The following is a 7,710-nucleotide window of genomic DNA, read 5'->3' as shown; positions in this document are numbered from 1 at the left end:
AAGCCTTTTATTTCCTAAACACTGTGGCCAGGCCTGCAAGTGGCAAGAATGGACATCTTTGTCTTGATCCTGGCCACAGAGAACAAATGTTTGAATTTCACCATCAAATGTAATGTTTGTAGTAGGCTCACTCTGCGTGGCCTTTTTGTGTGGAAGCACATTCTTCTGTGCCTCATTTGCTGAGGGCTTTAATATGAAAGGACGTTGGAGTTTATCAAATGCTTTTTCTGCATCTTTTGAGACATTCTCTCATCCTTGATTCTGTGAATGTAGCATCTTTTTAAATTTTGTGTGCATTTGCCAGGGATGAATCCCACTCACTCATGGCATCTGATCTTTTGAAGTTTGGGTTCAGCTGGATTCAGTTCGCTCACATTTTGTGGAAGATTTTTGTATCTGTGTTTATCAGGGGATACCGGCCTGTAATTTCCTTTACTTTCCATTGTGTGGCTTTGGGTACTGCTCTTATAATAAGAGTTTAGAAATGTTCCCTCCCCTTAAATTTTTTTGGAAGAATTTAAGGAAATGATGCTAATTCTCCCTTAAGAGAATTCACCAGTGAATCCATCTAGTCTGGTTTTCTTTGTGGGGGGCTTTTGATTATTGACTCAAAATCCTTCCTTACTACTGGCCATCTGGGTTTTCTACCTCCTCATGGTCCAATCTTGGTAGTGTGTGTGTTCGGGGAATTTATCCTTTGCTTCTAGCTTAATCTGTTGGCCTAGACTCATGCACAGTAATCTTTTGATACTTTGTATTTCTGTGCTGTCAGTTCTGATGTTCACTCTTTCACTTGTGATTTTAGTTTGTTGACTCTTTTCCCTTCCTTCCTTGGTCTCGCTAAAGTTTTGTCAATTTTATCTTTTTAAGAACTATTTCTTGGTGAGAATGTAAACTAGTACAATCACTATGGAAATCAGGATGAAGATTCCTCAGAAAACTGAAACTAGAAATTCCATTTGATCCAGCCATTCCCCTTCCAGGTATCTTTTTGTTGTTTTGTCTTCTGTTTTTGAGACGGTCTCACCATGTAGCGCAGGCTGGCCTTGAACTCACCGTGTGTCCCGGACTGGCTTTGAACTTGCAGAGAACCTCCCACGTCAGCCTCCTGAGTGTCAGGATTATAGGCGTGTGCCACTGCACCTGGCTCTTTTCCAGGTATCTTCCTGAAAGAGTTAAAGATGTCATATTGCAGTGATACATGCATACTTACGTTTAGAGCAGCACAAATCAAAATACCTAAATCTTGGAAGCAGCCTGCATATCCATCAACAAACGAATGGATAAAGGAAATGTGGCATCCACACAAAATGGAGTACCACTGTGCCATAAATAAGGATAAACTTTATCATATGTAGGGAAAGAGATGCAGTTTCAGGTCATAAGGTTAAGTGAACAAAGCAGACATACAAGTTTAAATTTCACACGGCTTCTCTTCTATGAGAAACCCAAAATACAAACAGCAAATTAAAAATAGATAATACTACATAGGGAGATAGATTTTTCTCAAACAGGAAGGAGATCCAGAGGTGGAGAGAGGGCAGGGGGAGGGGAGCGGAGGATGATGAACCGGATTAAGCTGTGTCATGTATACGGGCCAACTCCACACAGGAAACGCAAACATTGTGTACTGCAAACATGGACGGACAAAAACAAAAAAATGAAAGCGATCTGAAGAAGAGCCAAGTCTGTGTCGTTGATGTCCTCAATCGTCTTCTTCGTCCGTACTTGAGTCGCTCCTGCTCCCACGTTAGCCCCTCGAACTTCCTGCTTGCTGCTGTGTGACCCTTGCAGGGCGAAGTTCACGTGGAAGTCCTGACCCCTGGGCCCCGATGGGAGATCAGATCTCTGCCACCGTTCATTTGAGATCCCTCCTCTTTCTTAATGCAGGCAGTAGGCTTGAAGAGCGCCTCTCTTGGAAGCGCTTTGCTCTCTCGTGAGCTTCGGTGCTGCTTCCCGTTCTCCTGTCTCCTGTCTTTGTGATTCCCCTTTGACCCGCTGGGTGTTCCAGAGCGCCTTGTTTTATTTCTGCGTGTTCAGGAGTGATCCTCTGCTTACTGATTCCTAACTCCGTTCCACTGTAGTCAGGAAAGAACGCTGATTTCACTGGTGATTTGTCAACCCCTCTCGTGGTCTCACACATCTGGCTTTTGCATGGACACAGTTGGGTGTTGAAGCCCTTCACTTATTGCCCCTTCGGTCCTGAAATTTGCTTTCCGCACCTAGGCGTTCCAGTGCTCGACGGACATAATTTGCAATTGTCACGCCTTCTTGATGAATTGCTCCCTTGATCATTTTATTGTAACCTTGTCTCTTGTGACAGATTTTATCTGAAAGGCTGTTGCATCGATTGAGTATCACACCTGCTCCTTCGGCCTCCGTTCACAGGGGGTATCTTTTCCCATCCTCAGTGATCAGACTCTGTGAGCCCTTAAAGCTAAGTCTCTTGTAGGCTGAAAATTGTTGGCTCTTTCAAAAATCCATTTAGTTGCTCTGTGCCCTTAAATTGGAGAATTTAACCTACTGACATTCAAACACTTAAGGACCACTTCTGCCGCCCCGTTTGTTCCTTGTTTTCCGTTGTTCTTGTCTCTCCGTGGGTGACTTTTTTTTCATGCTGTGTCCTGACTGCCTACTCTTTAACTTTCATGGGACTACTAAATTTTCCTGTGGTTACTTCAAGGAAAGCCTAAAACACAAATTAGTGTTGACAGACTATTTTAAGCCGCTAATAACTTGATCTCAATCTCAACAAGGAGCTCTACCCTGAGACATCTCTCCAATACCCACCTTTCATGCTACCACTTCCGGTGCGGCCCCTGTGGGCCGCTGGGAGGGCTCCCACTCCAACTACACTAGTAGTGTTGTTACAGGTTGGACCGCGTCCCTCCCCACACCCCACTGAAATTCACATTAAAGTCCTCATCTGTGGTGAGTGTGTTTGGAGATAAGATCCTTTACCCTTCAGATCTGGACGGTGCAGCTGCCCTGAGAACCCCAGCCACTTTCAATGGGGGCAGAAGCCCCGCCAGCCACAGGCTCAGCACGTCCCAGCCCCCAGCATCCGCACCCTCATCCTCAGCAGCCGAGGCAGCAGCTGCACCATCACCCCCACCCTCAGTTCTAGAACCATACCCACCACCAGCACCAGCACCGGCAGCCTCGCCAAGCCCTGCAGCATGGGGTTAGGGCGGCCCCAAGGCCCGGCCAAAGCGCTGGAATGTGAGCAGAAGCACACCCTCCAGCACAGCGGGAGACGCAGAGAAGAGAAATAAATGGCAATGCTGGAGAAAGAGAAGTATCCGGGAAGAGTGTGGGTTCTGGTGAAGCTACCAGCCCTGCTTCCAGGGTCCTCGATGGCAGCTGGCAAGGCAGGTGCTGGTCCGACGCAGACGGTGAAGGCCGACACCCTTAGGAGGGCAGGAATTAAAACCAAGCACTTCATTCAGAAAGTCAGTATGATCTGGCTCTGTGGTGCGATATAGCGCACTGGACTTCTAGACAAACAGTACGGACAAGAAGAACGGGAAGTCTCGTGAAAACAGGTCTGGAGCAAACCAGCTGTGGAGAAGACCGATACTGCAGCAGTTCCAAACGGTGTCGTAACAAATATTCAGGCTGTGTAATTCACGGTTATCTGGGCGAAGGGCAGACATGACAGCGGGCCGAAGAGGATTCACCATACTGAAAAAAGGGATGCTAGATTCACTAGTGCCCAGGCAAAATAATGCCACAAGAGATCAGTGTCCTCACCTTAAAACTGGGACTAGAAACTCTCAAGCCCGACTACAGTGTGGGGAACAAAAGGGAAATGGGGTCGATGGTTCAAAGCCCACTTGGAAGTCTGAAACTGCGCCTGGAGGAGCGACCAGGAAAACCTGCTGCAGGTGACACTCGCCGTAAAAGCTCAGCTATTAAACCTGGTGTGAGCAGCAAGAAGTCTGACGACCGGCCAAAGGAAAGCCTGCCTCAGCTGTCCCTCCAAGGAGGACTTGTGGACCCTACTTAGACCACCCAGTTTTTCCAGCAAACAGCGATGCTAATAATCTTATGCAGGCAAAGTTAAGGGAAACCTCAGCAAAACTATACAGAACTCCTCTTGTCGCCATCTTCCTCGTCCTCCTCATCGCAGGGGGAACGCAGACCCAGTGTTCAAGCTGGTTATCCAGGTCCCTACGTCAGTGCTGGAATCTGGCATTCTGCCATCTTTTCTCACGGTGCCTATCTTTCAGCAGAGGCTGCTGTGTCCTGCAGAGGTCAGCCCCTGCTGGCCACTGCTGCTAACACCTGTCTCCTGAAACAGATTCAGCCCTCAGGATATGAGTCTAACTTTGTGGAGCATGCCCTTTGAGCATGCTATGGAGCACAGCACAAGCGAATCGGCCCTTCCCAGACAGATCATCAAAAGCTGGGGCTACCTTCTAGGGTCAGTGGGGTTTATCACGTATAAAGGAGCCCAGTGCTGGCCCTGAGATCATGAAGTCATGGAGGTGACATATCAAGGTTGACATATCAAACCTGCCACTTTGGTTTCACAGGGTGCTGAAGCAGCCCTTCAGGAACCAGGCAACCTGTGCTCCCCAGGCTTCTGAGTTGGAGAAACAAATCTGTGCTCAAGCTGCAGGGAGCATTCTAAAACTCGGGACTATCCTGAGAGTGGGGCCGCACCCTTTGGACCATCATACAGGTGACATGCCAAGAGCAGACACCAGCAGTCAAGGACTTTAGTGTTTCTCTTAAAGACTGACAATGGGACAGAAAATCCAAACCCTCTGGCATCCCCTACCAACACTGTTAGGCTCCGCCAAAGAATGGGGTTACCACAGAAGCCCAGAAAGGAATGACAGCTCGGTTGTTTTGATCCAAGGGCTGCTACCGTATGTCACACTAAAAAAAAAAAAAAAAAAAAATGGAACCTATTTGAAATTTGCAGAAGCAAAATCCCGAAAGGATAATCATTTCCAACGAAGCCATGGACAGCGCAGACCAAGGATGGCCCATTCATGACTTTTCTACAGTATTAGAGCTACTGAGCTACCAATTCGAGGCTTTCACGTGCCTCCATCCACAGGGCAGCTAAGGAACTCTGAGAAGTAGCACAGAATTATATATGTATTTGTATATTTACACTTATTCTTAAAAGGGCAACGGGAACTAGACTTCCATTTTCTTTCGAGGACCGCATGGTTATCCAAGCTCCGAGACGAGCAGTCCTCTTTCCCTGTTAGTTTTCAGTGTGGTGCAAGTGACCGATGAACACCGACTTCACAAGTGTGACTCCCAAGTTCCTGCGATCCCACCTGGGCACTGAACGCCCCGGGGAGAGGCCGACCCACCCGGAGCTCTGGACCCGGCTCCGTGACTAACGTCACGAACGCAGAGCCCACAGCCACCCAACCCGTCCCCCAACCCTCCCTCGGCATTCCGGTTTCACTCGAAGCCCTGCAAGAAAGCTGGATGAATGCCTTTTGGTCTGCGTTCTCAGCGAATATGAACACGTCTTCTGGTGGGATTGGTGTAAGCTTTGGATCTCCACTGTGGTCTGTTTCAGGAAACCTTTTTCAGAGGAAATTATCTGTGTCACCTAGGTTTTCAAACTTACTTGTATGAAGATCCGCAAAGTCTTTCCTAACTTTTTAGAAAGGCTTCTTATGGACAAAGAACTTCAGTAGACTTTCCTCCAAGGAGATATGCAAACGGTCAAAAAAACTAGTGAGATGTTCAGCATCACTAATTATTAGGAGGTACGAACCCACACCACTCTGCGACAGCACTCCATACACGTTAGGGGGCTACCGCTACCCGGCCATTATAAAAATAAATAAAGAGAGAAAATATCAAGTGTTTGCATGGAAGGGAGCAACTAGAACCCCTGATCTCTAATGATGGGAATGCAAAGTGGGAGAGCTGCTTGGAACACAGGGTAACCGGCTCCTCCAAAACCCTGAACGGAGGTACCGTATGGCCATTTCCACTTCTGCTCACACAGCCCCCAAAACTGCACACGAGATTGTGAAGACGCCTCTGCATTCACACTCACGGCAGCATTATTCACAACTGCCAAGAGGTGCAGGCAACAGATCGATGCATATGCAACATGTAATCCATCCGCACAACAGAATACTGCTCCGTCTCTCAGGGAGAAAAGTCTCGGCACATGCTACAGCCGGCGTGAACTCCGAGGCACGATGGAGTGAAAGACGACAGTCACAAAAGGACAAGTCCTGCACGCTCCTACTTGCAAGCAGTCCCTAGAACCACAAAACCCAGAGACGAGGCGCGATGGTGGTTGCCAGGGAGTGGGGGCTCGTGCGAACAGGGACAGGGCTCCGGGCGCACGAGGAAAGGCTCACAGATGACAGTGGTGACGGCTGCGTGGCGCTGTGAACGCGCCTGCTACCACAGAGCGATGCACACGAGACGTGATCAAAGCCTCAAACGTGGTGTTGTATGCTGCCACAGCATGAAGTCTTTTCTCCCAACAGTAATTTCCCCTTGGCATTTGTTTTATATGTGCTTCCTCCTTTTTTCTTAGCTAGTGGTTTGCTTAGTTTACTAACTTGCCTTTAAGAATCAGGATCTTATTAAATACTTTTATTGATGAACCCAAAGTGTCTGCTTGTTACTAGAATAAAATAAGGTAAAATTCTTCAGACAGCAGCGTCGCTATCCCCAGAAGTGCGGACATGGGTTGGAGGAAAGGTGGAAACAGCAGGGCATCTCCCGAGTGTGGCGTGCCGCCACACAGCCCTCAGAATCTTGTGCTCTGGATGCCCCTGCAGGAGGATGGCAGGCTGCTCACCCCTGCCACCTTTTAGTATCACTGGGATCCAAATCCTGCTGTGCCAAGGGGTGCTGCGCCTTGCCCTCCTGCCCTTAGGGTATGCTGGGTCCTGGCCCGACGCGGGTGCAAGCTGCAGAGCAGCCCCGTGGAGTGCAGGGTGGGTACTGGGCACCGCCCCAGCACCCTCATGGGCTCCGCTGACGCACAACACTGGCCGGCTCGGCAAGGGCCGTCCAGACCCCGTGCTGCCGTGTCCGCCCGCTGCGCTGGCCTAGGCCTGCGTCACAAGGGTACTGGAGGCCCAGGCCGTGAGAGCTGAGCGCCTCCCACAGAGGTCCAGGGAAGGAAGAGCACCGCTGAGCAGAATCGGGGCCGCGCGGCAGGGTCCTGGGGCTGGCACGGACACCGGAAGTCAGGGCTCTCTATTACTTGGATGCTTCTTTCAGCAAAGCTTCCTGGAAGCAGAGCTGCTGCGCCCTTCACTTGTTTTCGAAATAAGCCACACACTATGCGCAAATTAGAGCCGTCTGAAAAAGGCTGATGAGGTATTAAATGGAAAGTGGTCGCTGTGGTTTACAACTTCTCAAATTGGGCCTGCACATGACAGAAACTCAGGACTGATTTTCTCCATTTTCCTCAATGTTGATACAGTAAAAAATATTTGTAAATGCTTTTAAAAGTTTAAGAGACTCTAGTTCCACCACCCGTTCTCAAGAAAACAGAGCATACGCTAGCCCTGTGTGGCCAGTTCCCGATCACGCGCCCCATGCCTGGGGACGAGGCGAGCTGTTCCCTGGATCTCGTGTGGGTCCACTCATCGGGCCTCAGGCAGTCCCCTCTGCTGGGACCAGACTACGGGCGCAGCGTGCACGAAGGGGCCCTGTCGTATGGGTGGACCTGGGACAAAATGAGACTCGGAGCCAGAG

General features: G+C 49.3%; 1 pseudogene; it reads left to right on the top strand.

The window, feature by feature from the left end:
* The first annotated feature begins 1,561 nt into the window (after window positions 1-1,561).
* On the top strand, window positions 1,562-3,658 carry LOC102006671 (annotated as a pseudogene).
* Window positions 3,659-7,710: the final 4,052 nt, after the last annotated feature.

Source organism: Chinchilla lanigera, unplaced genomic scaffold (genome assembly GCF_000276665.1).
Source record: "Chinchilla lanigera isolate Chin_1 unplaced genomic scaffold, ChiLan1.0 scaffold00090, whole genome shotgun sequence".
NCBI classification, from domain to species: domain Eukaryota; kingdom Metazoa; phylum Chordata; class Mammalia; order Rodentia; family Chinchillidae; genus Chinchilla; species Chinchilla lanigera.
This window is presented reverse-complemented; position numbering and strand designations above follow the sequence as displayed.